This window comes from Falco rusticolus, chromosome 12 (assembly GCF_015220075.1).
Source record: "Falco rusticolus isolate bFalRus1 chromosome 12, bFalRus1.pri, whole genome shotgun sequence".
Classification (NCBI taxonomy): domain Eukaryota; kingdom Metazoa; phylum Chordata; class Aves; order Falconiformes; family Falconidae; genus Falco; species Falco rusticolus.
The window spans coordinates 7,847,899-7,866,488 of record NC_051198.1 but is presented as its reverse complement, the minus strand read 5'-3'; the positions used below and the strand labels follow the sequence as shown (position 1 = coordinate 7,866,488).

General features: G+C 39.0%; 1 protein-coding gene across 2 annotated transcripts in view; it reads right to left on the bottom strand.

Annotated features, from left to right (window-relative positions):
* MACROD2 (mono-ADP ribosylhydrolase 2) overlaps positions 1-18,590 on the bottom strand; it is an 892,536-nt gene that overhangs the window by 709,737 nt on the left and 164,209 nt on the right. The gene's annotated exons all lie outside the window — the stretch shown is intronic.

The window sequence follows — 18,590 nt, the reverse complement described above, 5'->3', positions numbered from 1 at the left end:
AAATTCAAAATTCTAAGAAGCTCCAAGCTTTCATATAGACCTTTGGAATCCAGGATTAGCATGGAATGCACAGTGACCTATTCCACATCTAGGAGACACAAACAGAGATGCTATAATCTAATTTGTGTAAAGCAAACATTTCATTTCATTATTCCGTATACTACTAGCATGATTTATGAGTCAGCTGAGTACTTTTGAAAAATGTACGAAGACAATAAAGACAGAATTAGGCAAATGTTAGTACAAATGCTGCTTTAATGAATACACAGACCAGTAATGTCAAAGGATATTACAGGCACCTTTAGCTACATATACACATCCGTAAGGCAGGTAAAGTATGTTTTTATAGCTGTTCAGAAAAGAAAAAGATGAATCATCTTTTAAAGCTCTATATAAAATTACTTCTCTAGTGGCAATTAATAGAGAGAGGTCCCAGAACACCAGCCACCTGCTTTAATCATCAGGGAGAAAGAAATTAAATGACATTTTTAAAAAAAAAAACTTCATTGAATATGGAAAATTATGTTTTCTCTTTGAAAGCAACTATAGCAATCTTATATTCTATAACCACGTTAGCAAAGAAACGGTTCACTGGATAGCTAGAGAAAATATTTTCTCTCTGAAGCATCAGAGAGATTACAATACAAAACCTACACTACTATATACATAGCATAAATTTATGGCCATGATTCTCAGGAAGAGATGTCCTGTCAATTTATCTCTAATAATGTTGTGATCTAAGGATATCACTCCTACCAAGTATAAAACCCACAAAGAGTCAAAAAATTTACCCGGATTTGTTACAGGCAGAAAAAAACCCACTCCTCTGGCTGGAATAAGTGACTGTGCGGGAGCATGGCTCTTTTCTTCCCCTAAAGTCTCAGGCAGTCTTTTCTTTATACTTCAAACAAATTAAATGTACCGCAATTAATGATTATAGTTTTTCCTTCAATCAGCCCATATTCCTCTAGGAAATTAACTTAGCTATTAAAAGCCTAAAGGCTGGAAAGGAACCTAGTTAGATGAGTTTTACCTCCTCTGTATTGCCTCTGTAATCAAATGCAGTTTCCCCACCAGTTTAATTCTAATCAGTTTAATTACTGAAAATTACAACGAAAAAAAACCCCTTACTTCTTATACCAGAACAAAGGAGAAAAGCTACACGTGGTAACACAAGAATACTGGGTGGCAACAGTCTGATACTGCACGAGGGAGAAAAAATGACTGAAAATAAAGACAAATTCTAATAATCCTTAGACAACAACTATCAGACTGAGGAGGTGGAAACAGCAAGCCACAAGCCAAGAATAAAACTCAGTGCAGATGATTTCCAAGGTGTGAAATTGGAGGAAGAGTTTATTACTTCAGTATTACAAAGCCTAGATTACACAGGACCTGTGTAGCTCCACTGAGTCTTAAGTTGTATTTCCTACTCAGTCTTTTGGTCAAATGCTTGCTGCACAGAGCAATGGAAAAGCAAAACAAGCACCACCTGGGACGGCTTAATTCTGTCTTTCTCACCAAAGAAAGAAACTAATAATTCAAGCATAGGGGAGCTGTCCATGCACATGGGGAAAAAAGTAGGCTAGGAGCCACACTCTTTTCTTGCCATGTCTCCAAAACAAAATTGTTCTATCAGTCCATGCTAAGGAAGGAGAAGCCAAGGGAAAACATGGAAATAAACATCTTAAGTGTAGAAGAACACTCTGGTGGAAAGCAAACTGAGGAATAACACCAGGAGGAGAACGGATTCTAACAAAGAAGTCCAGGATTGAGACACAAAGGAAAGAATCCCTAAAACAAAAGGAGTGCTAGTTGAAATGCTTTCTTCTATATGCTATAAAAATACTGAGATTGAAAGTCTCTTAAACAAGTCTGTGAGATGCACACAGAGTTATATAGAAATATCTAGAAAGTATGCATGCTTTCCTCCACAGCAAAAGTATTCCTTAGTGTTATGAAACTCTTTTTTTAAAAAGCAATTATTTCCTGGCATGTTTCTCTTATCTTTTGCCACAAGGAAGCTTCTATGCTGATCAGAAAAATACAAGGTAGTATCATGCTTTTATTTCTTTTGACATAATCAAAACATGAAACAAATCCGTTCTTTCATTGCAACTTAATTTATTTTTATAATTTTTCCACTTGGACCATAACGGCTTTACTGTCTACTTCACAATTTTAAGGACCTCAACCAAGGCCACTTTAAATCTTCTCTGTCCAGATGACTAATCCCAGTAATCTCATTTAAACTGCTAGTTTACATTTTACTAATACTGCAAGGCCATCTGATCTGTACAAAAAAGGGGTAGGAGTATGCTGGTGAACTTTACTGGAAGAGACTGCGATCACTGCAGTAAGTGAAAGCCAACTGCCATAAAGCAAGGATTGGTACTAGTAAGACAGATACCGGCACTTAAAAGTCTAAAAATTTTGGAACATATTATTTCATTTTTGCTGAATTCACCCATCCGCTTTGTATTTTGTAATGCACATTGTGGAAAAGAGGAATTCTGGCTCATTGCAGACAAAAATCGTAATCCTCCAAAAAGGAAATTTGTGAATCCCGAGACAAGTTTTTAATTAATTGTGTTCACTAATAATGGAATTGGAGGGCAGGGGGGGCAATACCATAGCAGTATTGGTATCTGGCATACCAGATTCCAGCATCCTGGAATCTGCACAGAAACATGGCAAGATGAACTATATAAACTTTACCAACAGGCAAACCATGTATGTTCCTAAAGAAATATGTCTTTAAAAAAAAAAAAAGACCATTTTGTTGCAAGACAACACAGGTGCTTTTCACAAGGTCTCCTTCTGCGCCAAGATGTCTGCAGTCATGAAGTCTTTAAGCCTATATAAAAATCCCCTTCCTTTGTAAAGAACAGCAGAAAGCAGTAGTATCTTGATGAGCAAACACACCAAGCCTGTATCTGAGTCTACAGTCCTCTCCTGAAGGGACTATCTAATCAAGGATATCAAGATACAAACTCCTAGGATAAAGAATCCCTTATGGTAAAAGCAAGTCACTTATTCACAACCTTTGTTCAAAAATACCTGGCTTTGAACATTTAAATGATTGTAGCCTTAAGGTGATCAAGTGTATTTAAATAGGACAATACAACTCAATCAAAGCTTTTAAAAGTTCTAGACTTAGATAAGATGTCCTCATATATCCTTACCCACTCCCAGCTGCTTTATCATAAACAGTCAATAGGCTATTTTATCCAATCTTTTCCCAAGTTTTGCCTAGACTTTTCTTCTCTTAGAAGATGGGGAACGGAACGTTGCAGAGAAGTAGCTCACAAACCCTGAAGGTTCTGACTTTTGAAGCACTAATAAAACCTCCACTGAATAAAATGGGGAAAGAATTTAAATAGTCTAGAAGCATTGATCTATTACCAGTAACTCCTTACCAGCTGATCCCTTTTTTGTCCGCTCCATTCATGATAAAAGTTGTTTTTCCTCTGCAAGATCAACAATTAGAATAAGAGGAGACAACGGGGGGGGGGGGGGGGCGCGGAGAGAGAACCCAAACCAACAACATAAAACCCTAAGAAACCTAACAAACAAGAAACATTAATCACAAGGAAGCAAATAAAGGCAAGACTGTGACAAAAAAAGATTTGCCAAAACCCCTGTCACTTTTCCCTGCCCCCCCCCCCAAGATACAGCAATGTATCTATACTTTCAATTCACATTACAGTTTTTAAGTACACCTCTTGAAATGTATTTATTAGACACTTTTTAAAAGAATTATGGCTATAACAGCTGCAATCGGTCCTACAAGAAAAAACATAAAAATCAGTTGTACGTGTTAGTGAGGGATACCACTATCATCATCATGGGTACCTCCCCTGTAATGAAGTGAATAAAATTTCCATGACACCCACACTAACTGTATCTCATATGGCGGGATGAAATCAACTGTTAATAATGCAATCAAATTATATGTTCCACCATTACAATTTCCAAATTAATCCTTAGAAGAACAAAACAGTATTTCTTTGAAGCATCTAATGTAGTTCTTTAAAATGAAGGAAAAAAAGCTAAAGTAGAAATGAAACGGTCCATGTTCATTTTATAAAAGAGAGGATGTTAATATATACTCTATCACTGCAATCTCATTCAAGCTGAGCTTCAAAATACATTACGTCCGGCATGCAAAACATCCTTTCATGAAGATAAATTCAACCATTGGTAGACCCAAAGGAGTCTTGAGAAGAATAAATGCACTTAACCTGTATTTCCTGTTCTCCCAAGTCAATAATTCCAGAGGATGTCCATTTGGATGTTCGAGCCCCTTTCATACAACCTACGAACCTCCCATGGGATCAAGCCAAAACTCAGGGCTGCATGGAAAGCTCTCATGCCACAGCCACCATGAGGGTCAGTACTGACTAAACAACAAAGCTCAAAAAGATTAAATTCCCTAATCTGAGAAATACCACAGAAGCAGAAGACTGGTTACGTCCTAAGTATAGTTTCAGAAAACAAATCTTGCAGCTCAGCAATTTCAGTTTTTATTGTAAGGGGTGTTATGACAGCTTCACAGTGGATTCATATTTAAATATAACTTTAGTCTCCTCTTGCATCCTCCAAAACATCCATCACTCTAACTTCAGCCTTTTCATGGTTTAAATGAATAATCTTCAGCTCCTAAGTACTGCTTTAGTCTCTTTTTGACAGACAAAATTAATACGTCTTGCAGTTAGTGTTGGAAAGTACTAGAAGCCCCAGTTATCAGATGCTTTGACCTTGCCCCTACAGCCAGTTATTCATGCTGTCAGCTAACTTCCACGGGTCTCCGTGCCCAGCACCCTCGCTGGGAGCAGCCCAGCCCAGCTGCCCCGCGGGAGCTGGGAAGGGTCAAGCGATGCCAGCAAAGATCTGCTGTGACAGCCCAGTGTGGGACTCAGCAAACGCCAATCTGCCCCTAACAGCACTTTTAGAAAACCAGGCTTCCAGCTTCCAGTTATGCTTTCAGCTCCAGAACATGAGAGGTTTTATGCTTTTAGAAATGGTGTCTATCATTAGAGGAAAGTAGGGGCTTTCACAGACTTTATAGGGACAAATGTCCCAATGACCCCAGTGGGCTCAATTTAACCTGCTATGAGAGGGAACTGTAGAGCTACTACTGAGAAACAGAGAAAAAAGTTCTACACATCTTTCTGTCAAAGTTGGGTTATTTGGGGGGTTTGCTTATTTATTTAGGGGGAGTTCTAGTTAATTTTAATGGATGCATACTTTCTGTCCTGCACTTTTGACCTGCACTGAGCCTATAGATCCAGCTGGGGCAGGGTGGGTGGTGGTGGGGAACCAGTTCTCTGCTTTCAAAGGTCTCTGAGAGTCTCAAGTCACAAACAGCTTTTTTGGCCAGTAGAAGAAAACGAATGCATGAAGAGCGGTAATGTTTTGATACCGTTGTCATGGTGTAGAATTATTATTCCATATATGAACTTTCCTTAAATTTGTCATCAAAATCATATTCAACAGGTAAACCCTAAGTACAGGCTTGGGAGGCATAAGACCCTCATGGTCAGTTGCTTTAAGCGGGGTTGATAAAGAGCCAACAAGCTGGAACTGAATCTTGCATTATTTCCCAAGGTATAAGAAGGCTTCTACCAACATTAATTAAGATGCTTGGTGAATGCATTAAGAATCCTCTATTAACATCATCTATTTAATAATGTACAATGACCATTTGTGAAAGGCATTGCACTCACCCGTGAAAGCATTCTGTTAAAAAAATACAGTGAAAAAGGATTACATGTCCCACTTTAACCCATCGTTTACAAAGCTCATCAGAAGGAACAAAATCCGTGAGGAAAGATACAAAAAAAATTTTATTCACGGGACATGTTCTTAAAGTCTAGAAACTAGAAGAAAACTCTCTACATCCCAAAGGTATATTTTTAAGAGCTAAATTATCAGTTAGTATTTTGTTAAACAAGAAATACTTCGAGCATTTACTCAGCCGCAGTTAAAAAGAAGCTGTAAATAAAAATTCTGTGTATTATCATCTATTTATTAAATCCATTAAATTGAAAAAATAATAATTTCTTTTGTTAAAAAAGAAAACTACTAAAACTTATAGCAGCGTTAAAAACTGCTGGGAACACATAAGATTGTTCCTAACTGATATTCCTCCCTTTCTTCCATTTTCTTCTCTTTTTGTAAATGGCTGCATATATATCATCTCTATAACATGGGGTTGAGATATGTTTATTACTATTCAACCATTTAATGCTTTTACTTTTCCATGATTTACTCTTGAAGAATGTAATAGCAAATATAAGTAATGACAAAAAATGTTTGCTAAACCAGCCAACTTTAACTAATGCTGTTGAAGCCACATGAGCAGAAAGCAAAATTTGGAATTTGTAAATGACAGTGTTTGGACTATTATATTCCAAAGGGTGTTCACAAATAATAATTTTAGTATAATGTACTGCTATCCTTGGTTCCTCATGTAGTCATCAGTCCTTCTGGAAAGGAAGTTTGAGCACACAGTGGATGTAGCCACTGAACGTACCAACCTGAGGAGCAAGCTCCCTCTTTCCACCAATGGTATGACGGATCCAGTTAGCTTCTGTGAATATCCTTCTTTAGGTTCAGAAATAGTAGTTGATCTATAAGTTTTACAGCGTTTGCATGATGAATATGCAGAACTGGAAATGTGCAATCTGGATAAGAATAAGGGACAGCCGATAAAAATTTTCAAAATCTTTAAGAGGTTACTGCAGTTTGGGAGTGTGTCAGCATTTTCGTTTTGGTACAATACAGTCAAACAACACAGTAGAAATGTGTTCACCCACAGTAATGCTCTTCAGCAGAAATCCACCGTTAGAAATGAAGTGAGCCCTTAGCAGAAATGCACAACAGGCACAGCAGCATAACTCGAGCACTCAGCGGATACTGTCACAAGTAAGTGGAAACGCATCAGAGGCTGATTCAGACCAGGTTTTCATCCACAAACACAAGTTTAAGTCAGCTCGTTCTAACTTAAAGTTAGCAGCTGTACTTTCAATTACTCATTATTTCTATCTGGCCTGAGACTCCTGCGAGGGATTGTCTTGGATGACCATTTCATCCTTCCATGACTGCACATACGTTTAAATAAAGACAGTTGCACCCAAAATAACACAATCTGTAGTACTTAATTGAAAGCAACCCTTTCGGAACTGCTGCTTCTGATCAAAGAAACAATCATGAGCCCAAATGAGATGCTCTTATCAGGGCCAGCAAGCACTATTTGTCTCAAAGATTTTCTTTCAGCAGAAAGCCATCCATCCCATCTCAGCACTCATGCCTCTCAAGTCCCACTCATGGCTTCCTCCCCCTGACCTAACCCCTTCATTTCTCTCTTTTTTAGGCTCAATGCATGACATCTTCTCACAACCACATCCTCTACCAGGTGCCTCTTCAGTTCCTCTCTCAGCTGCTTTCTCCCTACCCCACATCTATGCTGCCTAACCAGTTTGCTTTTCTACACCCCTCTGCGCCATCTGCTTCCCCATCAAGCTGCCCTCTTATCATTTGCTCTCCAGCTTTCCACTGCGATATGACATTTTGCCTTTCAGTTTCAGCACATACGGTTTCCAGTAACCAGATTAAAGTGACTTAAGTTAGAATAAGAAGGCAAATATGTAAACAAGCAGCTATTAGATGTAAAAGCCTAAAGCAGACTTCATCCAAGGAACACTCACATTTGAGAAAATAACCTTTTTCATTGCCCCAGTAAATATTGCCTGCAACTTCCCAACTGTTTCCCATCTTTCAGAGTCATTCTTTATGAAAGATACCTCCAACACACCCCTGGGCAGGGAAGAAAAATTCAGATTCAAATTAACTTATCAGGTCTTTCTCTTGCGAGGGAAGGCAGCTGCTACCTAGAAAGCCTTATCTGATAGTTTGGGAGTTCAAAGGTCACAGGAGACCAGGATGTATCTGGTTGAAGAATAGCCGTTATCTTTTCACATGCATGACGGCTGTTTCTTTCCCTGGAAAACAAAGCTCTTAACATTTTACTGGACACCATACAGGTCATGTAAAGTTTGCCCCTCAGTGCCTCATGAATGTTGGCATTATAATTATGAAACTGTAAACAAACACATGTTGTGGAATCATACTATTTATGAAAAACTGAAGTATGTAAGATATAAATGCATATATGCACTATTCAGATTAGATATTAAGCCATTTTTCAACTACAACTCAGACGTATATGCAAAAAGTTTCACTTACCAAGATTCACCACGAGTCCTGAATTATTAAACATACAACCTAAATTGGATATTGAATACCAATCATTATCACAACGTGAAAAAAACTTACTCCCTTGAGACTGGACAATTTAATCAGCCTACAGGAAATAAATACTGAAAAAGTTAAATTTAGTGCTCAGTGAGTACTATTTTAACCTCCCTGGTTCAGCGAGATTTAAGGTTTGTCTCAGAAGCGCTATCTCTTCTCAAATTAACTTTACTCTCCCCATCCTTTCTTCCACTTGTTTATGCGATTAACAACAAATGAAGGAACAAAATCCTATATTGCAATTGCATTTCAGCTGCAGTGGGTCAACAACAACCCCTTCTCCTACCATTAACTGAAAACTAACATTTAGATTAAAGCCCCAAGTTTTTTTAATTATAAATATTTGCCTGATTTGTATCCTGTATTTTCATAAAGTAATACCAATGGCAATATCTAGTTTCTGCCCACAGACTTAGACAGTAGAAACCTGAAATAACAGCTGAATTGCAGGCTTTATGACATAAATTAATTTGCTGGTGTCCTGCCACCTGCTCTACAGGAACTCCTCAGGGGTGAAGCTGGGCTCTGTAACTGTCTGGGCTCTGTAACTGTGCGGTTAAAATTATAAGCCATGTTAAAACCAGAAATTTAACACCATAATATGTCATCTGGAAAACAAGAGACCGAGCGAGCATATTTGAAAAATAATTCCATCTAACAGTTCTCAGATATGAAAGTATAGGAAATACTGAGCACTTAATAGTGCAGATCAAACTCTGCAGAAAATGGTACCATCAGCCCCTCTGACTACCTCCGAATTCCACAGCAGACCTGGTTTGTGGATGTCAGTAAAGCTTGGGATTCAAGAGCCCAGAAGCTCTTCTGAAGGAAAACGTGAGCAGCTCTTACTAAGAGCAGCTTATGGATCGTGATTATGGGAGAGGCAGTCTATCTTGAAAGTCCTCAGGAATCACAGCATCGCAGCACGGCCAGGGTCGGAAGGGAGCTCTGGAGACCATCTAGTCCAACCCCGTGCTAAGGCAGGGTCAACTACAGCAGGTTGCACAGGGTTGCGTCCAGGTGGGTTTTGAACATCTCCAGAGAAGGAGACCCCACAGCCTCTCTGGGCAGCCTGTGCCAGGGCTCCGTCACCCTCAGGGTAGAGAAGTTCTTCCTCTTATTCAGGTGGAATTTCCTGTGCTGCAGTTTGTGCCCGTTGCTCCTTGTCATGATGCTGGGCACTGCTGAGAAGAGCCTGGCCCCATCCTCTTGATGCTCACTCTTAAAATATTTATAGAAATCTGTAAGATCCCTCTCAGTCTGTCCTTCTCCAGGCCAAGCAGGCCCAGGTCTCTCAGCCTTTCCTCATCGGGGAGATGCTCCAGTCCCCTCATCATCTCCATAGCCCTCCACTGGGCCCTCCCCAGTAGTTCCCTGTCTCTCTCAAACTGGGGAGCCCATAACTGGACACAGTGCTCCAGATGTGGCCTCACCAGGGCAGAGCAGAAGGGCAGAAGGCCCATTTCAAAAGCACCAAAGTAGTTTTATTTTGAATGGGTGGACATACATCAGCTATTTTTTCTACAATGGGTAAAATAAAGTTATTTTTCCCTTAAATAAACCATCCGGAAATAAAATTGCTCAGAAAATGTCCACAAACACGATACATCCAAAACACCACTTGTGAGAAAAACAAGACAGAATGGAAACAGCTTACACAAACGGGAAAACCCCGTACTTCATGCCATGTGCCACGGCTCTCCACATGGCCTGCAAGTCACCGACAGACAAGTCACAGAACAACGCGCACCAGCTCCTGCTTTCCACGGCACTACCCGTTCCCACTGATTAACCACAACATGATGGAGAATACAGAATTCATGTTTACATGGCATTTGGCGTGTTTGCTCTGTGCAGGATTTTGCAGCCCTGAGTAATTCTTTTACCAAGGTTTAGTCCCTCCTAAGCCCTACTCTCTAATGGTGCTTTGTTCCATCAGTGTGGTTAGCCTGCTGACCACTGGAGAGCTGGACACGTAAAAGTTGATCAGAGCACCTCAAAATTAAAAAAGACAAGCTACCAGCAAACTCACTTCTTCACCCTATCTTTTCCTTCTTGATTTTATTCATTTTATGTAGCGAAACATGGCAATCTCAAACACCATTGCCTCAGAAACACCAACATGTTCAGAGTTACAAAGAGCCATAATGAGGAATAAGCCATGAACTGAAACGTAAGCAAAAGGTCCATCAAATAGCTTCTCCTGCACCCAAAAGCACAAAGCTTAGTCACATATACAGAAAAAAATTGCAATTGTTTCCACCTGAGTGCTAAGACTGCTAGAAAAAAAGTTGACAAAATTCAGCAGTACCTGGTGTTGTTTTACACAATTAAAAGGGGAAAACTTTGGAGCACTTAAAGCACTTCATCATTGCTCATTTAACAAACACAAAAAGATGCCTCTTGTGTCTGGCAATTGCAATGAAACAACCTCTTTCATCTGAACTAAAGGTTGAACAGCTGAGAAGCAAAAGCAAAGCACTAACTAAACAAGGTACTTCCCAAATAAAACCACAAACAATAGAAAGCATTAGATGGATGAATTCCTGGCTGATATCTTGACTCTCAAGAAGTGTGACTTCACAGGCTATGAATTTCAAAACCACCACCTCTGAAAGGATTAGAAGGTTAACGGTCATTTCTCTTAATACTATCACACTGCCTCATCCTTGCCCTCATAGAAAAACCTGCTTGTTGACTAGTCAGACTAAGAGATGCTCAGGTGCAGAACTGGCTAGGACCACTTTTCCAAAAAAAAAGAAAAATCTCATGGGCCAAAATATTATTATTCTTTTTTAATTCAGATGAGGGATTTAGATGAAAATACAGTGAAGGCCAGTTTCTTTAAGTTGCTTAACCAAATAAGGATTCTATCACAAATGAGGCAATTAAAATTTCTAAGAACTGGCAAGCATCTTTATCTCAGCAGCCACAGCAGCCTTCCTCAGAAAGTGCCCACTGCATATGGTTGGGTGGGGTTTTTTCCATTTGTGCCTTTCCTTTCTCCTTTGAGAGAACACCTCTTGTTTCAAGGCAGGTACTCCTCCCTTCATCCACACCTGCGATACTGGATGCAATAAAGATACTGGATGCAATAAGTAACTTCTTCCAGAAGTTACACCCGTAACAGTGGTCAAAAGCTAGCTATTTAAAAATATTTACAATATTTTAATAAGAATTTTAATACGAAGTATTATACTCTTATTAACATAATGTACATATATAAAAGTAGACAGTGAAATCCAACTTGGGTGCCGAAACAACTAAATTCAAATGACTCAACATTTAAGAGTCGCTAAATGAATTATCAGCTAAGTGCCATCATATTCAGTAGAAACTTTGCTGAGAAAATCTCAGGATTATCAAAAGGGAAGTTCAGAAATTAGAAAGACAGAAATTAAGAAGTGTTACTTATATGCATCAACACTTATGATTTTTTTCTAAACTTTAATAGACGATATGGAAAATATGCCAGTTAATCTTTATTCTCTGTAATTAAGAATAAGTAAACACTAATTGCCAGAGAATGAGCAATTTTTATAAACAGATATTCCTCCAAACTTTCACAGCCACAGAAGATGATTATTCATACACACAAATCCAGGAAGCCTATTTCAGCATCTTTTATTATGGACTAAAAACTGAATTCACACTCGGTAATGATGAAAAAAATTGTTAGCAATACTGCCTCTAGAGAGGGTTGGGTTTGGGTTTTGTTTTAAGACCCTAATTACTTGTTTTTCCATTGCACTATTTTTTGCTGTTGGCTTCAGTGCTATCAGTTGTAATTAAAAACATAAAGTATTATAACCCTGCTTATAACCCACCTCTACAAACAATCATAAGTTCCTAAATTAATGCAATACAAGTCATTGTCCAAGCATATATATCTTAAATACTACAAGTGTTAACTAGGTAATCACTGGTGATCATATTTCTCCTCTGATTTTTCTTTCCAAAGCAACCCTGTCTCTCCAATACCTAAAATAAAATACTTAATTGCCTGTGTCAGCCTGAATGCTGCTGCTTCCTCTGTCACTAACTAGCGGTCTTAACAATTAATGGTCGTAACAGAGTGCCAAAAGAATCACAGCCTTCTACGTGTGGCCGCATCGCCTGCCCCTCCACCAAGAAGAGAGATCTCTGTGGCAGGACAAGAGGAAACGGCCTTAAGTTGCCCCAGGGGAGGTTTAGATGGGATATTAGGGAAAATTTCTTGATTGAAAGGGTGGTCAGGCATTGGAACAGGCTGCCCAGGGCGGTGGTGGAATCACCATCCCTGGAGGTGTTAAATGAAATTGTAGACGTCGTGCTTAGGGACATGGTTTAGTTGTGGTCTTGGCAGTCCTGGGTTAATGGTGGGACTTGATGATCTTAAAGGTCTTTTCAAACCTAAATGATTCCATGATAGCATCTACAGACAAAGCAGACAACATTTTCATCCTGGGCAAGTGGCACCGGATCACTATATGATGCCTTTGTGCTGCAGTGGCCCTGAACAGAAGTTCTGTTCACGCAAATCAATACGGTGAGGACCTGCACAAAACCTGCAGTCTACTCCTCACCCTCTCCCGTCCTGCTGATCTGGACGTGCATTTCTCTGATGTAAGGGCCAGATCACACCGTATTGTGCCTGTATAATGAAGCATGGATTCTATGTGGGTTCTGTAAATAATTTAATATGACCTAAAAATCTGCAGTCATATCAATGCAATACTTTCATGTGGAAAGTTTGAGAAGGTTTTTCCTAACTGTACTATTTCAATACTCCAACGGCTGGACAAATGGAATTAAGGACCTCCACACTTCCAGTTCCATACAACATTTCTCTGATTTACAGCCTCAGGAACTGAAAAATAAAAAGATCCAAACCACAGCCTATTCTTGCAAGAAGACAGGAAAGGAAATCAATAGCTGGCCTGCTTCTACAAATTGAGGTCCTCCAAAACAGACGGCCAGTATCACAAGGCAACAGACTGAAGTAAAAATGAGGCTGTGCATGCCATTTATTCCCAAAAGGATGATCCCCTACACAAACTTCATACTTTTCAGTAAGGCTTACTCTTTAGTAACATGGAGGTTCACGGAGAGTTTGAAGTCCACATTGCTTTTTATATACAACTTCTCACCGGACCATGTTTTATCCTGCCCCCTTCAATTGCCTTTTCCATGTCCTGCTTCCAGGAAACGAGTGCTCCTGCTGACAGGCTTGTGCCTGCTAAGCTCAGCAAAAAAAGACAGCCTGCCACTTCACATGGGAGGGGCAAAACAAGATCTGAAAGGTCCTGCCCTCAGGAGAAGCACTTGTTCCTCCCCATTCCATACACCAGCCTGGGAACCAAGCAGAGAGCAACCCCAACCCAAAGAGCGAGCTAACGCTGCTCACAGCGCACAGGGAGCAGCGAGGCACGAATTCAGGAGCTAATGACAGGTAATCAGGAGCAAGGAATGCAAGTCACTGAACAAAACCAAATACTATTATTTGACCTCCCACTCCCTTCCAGACATTCCCACCCATGCCTTTTGTACTGCAAGCCAGAGCAGGGGGTAAGAAAGAGATGTGTAATTCCTTTCAGCCCTCCAGATGAGCACAAACTCGGGGGCCCTGCCCTCATCTTCCTCCAAGCATTCCTTTGCCCTCTTGCTGATAACTCAGCATTGCTCTGCGGAGGGAAAGAGAGGAGTAGAGTGAGATAACACGATGGATACGTGACTGGCCTACTGACCTCTTCCCGCATAGTGCCATGGGATTTTTCTAATAGACAGTTTTCTGCTATTTGCTGGTTTATTTTTGTAACCAGTCTTCCATACACAGCAGATGGTGTTCTGGAAGAAAAGACTACAAGAACTGCAGTACTGCTTCAAAGCAAAGATCCACCGAGCCCGAGATCCTGCTTCTAACAGGGAGCACGAAAAGATGACCAAGGAAAAGTACAGGAACAGGATAATCCAGCACAACATTGCCAGATATGGTTATTCTTGCTAATACTCCATATGCTTTCAAGCTCAGGGAATTCCTTAGTTGGCTTTAGTTTCTAAATAATCCTCAGTGGCTTTCTTCTCCATGAACTCATCCAGCCTCTCGTTAAACTATAAGCATCTGCAATACCCTTTGGCAACAAGTTTCATATGCCTAGTACCCATTGCATATAAAGCCTGGCTTCTGCACGCTCCAAACCTGGTGCTAGCTGTATTTATGCAGGTGTTAGAAGTTTTATTTTCATTACGCCTTTTAATAATTTCAAACATACACAGCTTGCAGGCTTGCAGTCCTCAGCTTTCCCAAGCTGTGTTCAAGATAATGACATCTGCCACCTTACATACAAAAAACATATTAGCTAACCGTTTACACCGTTAGTAATTCACCTTTTCCATTCTTGAGCACCTTCACAATGTTTGGCCAACACCATCTCATCCTGAAAATGTGCTACTGCCAGTTTAGTCTGTTTGCTTCGTAAGCTCTTTCACATTTGTTTTCTCTTCAGACACAGCCTCTACATCTCCAACAAGGAACTTTTCTGTAGCACGAACCTCTCCAGTTTCTCCCAGAGACACAAAGGAGTCACTTGCCCTCCCTGGTGGGCATTCCACATTCTCTGCTCCACCTCTCCTGGGCTGCACATTGTTTCAATCTGCAACCACATGAGACAGTAGCAGTCACCTCTAATTCAAGCAAAGCAATTTTGCAAAACCTTAGGTTATCACCTATGATAGTTAAAAGCAAATGGATTTTTCATGGGGACTGGAAAAAGAAAAGCCAGGTGTTTTTTTAAAGAATACAATAATCTCCTCTGACCCTCTTGTCTTTTGGTTTTGCTTAGTGAAGTCAGTGAAAAACAGGTTTTTACTTTGTACAGTTTTACATAAAGTCTCAACAATTGAATAATCAAATCACTTATTCTTGTCCACGGTTTGCAAACTCAAGATTGATTTTAAATGGTCAGTTTCAGACCCCTTTAAAAGGTTTGACGGGAGTGTAAAACAGGGATTTCCACAAAATACTGTAATTCACAACCAAAATAAAATACAAAGGCAATAGAAAAATGAAAGTTATGTGGGGAGCATTCACATCAATTTGTATATCCCCACCCAGAATTGCACAGGAATGCACTAGTCACTGACCTTCTGTATGTCTGTTTTGCTATGTGCCTTATTTATAGCAAATATATTAGAGATCTTTTTACATCCTTTCCAGCTTCAGCTTTGACATAAGAGTTTGCTTTTTCTTTACTAATCTGACAAACCTTCAGTGGCATGGGCCTCATCCTGGAAGGCATCACGTGCAAAGGGCACAAATGCAAAAACCTCCAGAAATGCTCAACTTAAAAACAGACGAGTGAGCCTGAGTCACAGAAGAAAAAGGCACTAAATGTAATCAGCTTAAATTCTGCTTTTGGTATTTTTAAAATCATTAGTATTTTTAGGTAATGTTAAAAGTAATCCTGAAGGGCTCTTGGGAACAGAGGATCTTGGGTAAAGCAAGTATTTGCTATAATTTGATTCTGATGTGAATAAAATAGGTGGAATTGTCTGGGATATATTTATAGCAAAAAGACTTTACAAGTCACAGCATTTTGACCTGATCGTCCTGGCATAGAGGTACGCAACTTGTCTCTACAAGCTCCTCTTTAACTGATGACAGAATGAAAACAAATGAATTTGAATAAGAATGTACTCCAAACAAAATGTTACTTAATTAAGGAAACTCCTGTTATTTTCCTATTGCAGGAAATAAATTTCAGCTGACAAATCAACATATGATTTTTATATACATATAATTTTAACATATTAAAGGACCTTACTTGAACAGTCATACCAAAATTTACACGACTTGCAGAATAACATATAAAGACAATTAATGTTCATTAGAAGATATTAATTTATATAAACATCTTGTAATCTGCACAACTCTTCTTCTTCATGCATTGCTGCTGCTATCAATGTGCAATTCATTTAGATTATCTGAAGTATTCTATATATTCACCTGTAAAAAAACAACATCCTTTGGTTTGTCTTTCGCAAAAAGATTTTGATCATTTGTCTTCCCTCAATGTTTAAGGGCTATCAACCTCTCTGGCAATGTCAAAGTGATGAACACAATTAAAAAATCCATTTCTATTGAGGGCAACTATATTCTTTTTCAAAGGAAAAATATTCCTATCGCTGATTGGACAAATAAAAACCAGAAACATCGGGTTAATTATTAGAAGTAGAATTATGAGTCAAACTAATACAAACTGTATAATCAACCAGCAAGAAGTAAATAAGAATTACGAAAGGACTATGCTAGTTTAAGATAATGTTTTTCTACTTTCACATTAATGCTGTGTTCAGGGGGAAAAAACAGAAAAAGAAAAAAAAACAGTGGTCATACCCCCAGTCCTTCGGTTGTTTGCACAATGCTGAAACTCAGACAAACCCAAGATTAAGACTGCAAAGAAGCAGGCTTCTCCTCTGCTGTCAACACTTTTGTATTTGTGTTGCTTGGCTTGACTCCTTGATCTCCAAGGAATCATCCTGAAGATCACAAGCAGATAGAGAACCAGAAGAGCAAAGAATATTTAAGTAGCAGAATTACTCAGTGGGAATATGCAGGTGTTTCTCTGCAAATACATTAAAATTCTGATGTTTTATTTTCAAGTTCCTTTCTAGCCTGCACAGGTTAGATTTAAGAACAGGCCTTAAAACAGTATGCTATTTCAACTGAACTGATTATTCTAATCATTAAATGAGCAAACATTTCAAGATTTACATTTGGCATTCACCTAAAGTAAACAAAGCAAACCAGATAATTTTATACCTCACATTTATTTATTTATTTGCAATATCTATTTCTTGAGGACAAGGAAGGTGTTGATTTGATGTCAAGCCACAAAGGCAAAATCAAAATTCAGCTTGTATAGTGTCAATTCTCCCCTGAAATCCATGTTGGACCATCTCTGCCAATGGAAATTGGCAGAGGAAAATTCTCTGTTCTTTGTGGTTACCAGCATTTCCGTGCAAATCCTTTCTAGTATGTGTATTATACCACAGCAATGTTACTCCTCATGTCCCACAAAAACAGTCCATGACACAACTCCTGAATTTAAAAGCAGACAAGCTTTGGTACAAGGACATTCACCTGAAAAGTGATTTCTGATAAGCAGTGCAACGCATATAACATAGACTTACTCTGTAATGTTTGGGACTTAATAAACAAGTATGGAAAAATAATGAGTCCCTTTGGAAATGATCCTAACTCTGTGCAAGTCTCATACTACAGATCAAATATTGGTTTTTTCGATATTGTCTGGTCTGATCCTATTGTATGTGCTTTCCTGTGGCACAAAGGGTTGCTGTGTCACTGCCCATTTCAGCCCATTTTCACCCCCACAGAGCCTGCAGATGAGTCTCAGATGCAGATGACTATGCCAAGAAGGCAAAAGACAGTTCAGCATTTAATTACAGACCTGTTGAGTCTTTACTCATAGTAGGTTCAATGCCCAGGTAAGTGAAAATAAGTCTTCCAGATGGAAACCTTAGCAAGACCTGTATCAGCCTAATAAATGATGTTACACACTTAGAAAATTTGGACAGATGTAATCAACAAGATTTTTCTTCCTCCCTGAGTCAGTTCCATCGTTAAAAATACCTCTGAAAGACTGTTTCCTAAATTAATTCTTCAAAAGATTCAATGCAATAGACAGCTTGTTCACTCACAAACACCAGCTTCAAGCAAATGAAAAGAAAAGACAAACGGCAACAATGCAGTAGCAATACTTATAAATGTCTTGGAGTAACTCCCAAGTTGGGAAATTAGGACAGACAAAGTACTCTTGAGTATTCATAGTGTCATAGCAATGTTGGTAGAATCCAGCAAACCTGTCATATCATTTTAGAAATACATCATTTTGCTTAGAATAGAGAACTTAAGTAACACAATTTATTGCCTCAGATCCTAATTGTAACACCCAATCAAGCAGATGCTTCTGCCACATTTTGTAAGGTGCACCTTACGAAGCCTGAAATTCAAACAATTAAAATCAAATTACAATTGTTTATCTGACTGCTTTGCACAGACTAGATTTCGGTTGGCATTATAATTTCCATTATGCCAAATATTCCACATCCAAACCCCTTCATATTCTGAAGTGGAAAAAAAGCCAAAAGACAGTCACAAGCTCCTGCAGATCAGTTCTGGTGAAATAAAAAAACTTTTTACATTTTTAGTTTCAGTGTAACATTTTGTTCTAGTTCTAGATATACATATATAATGTTAATACAAGCTTATG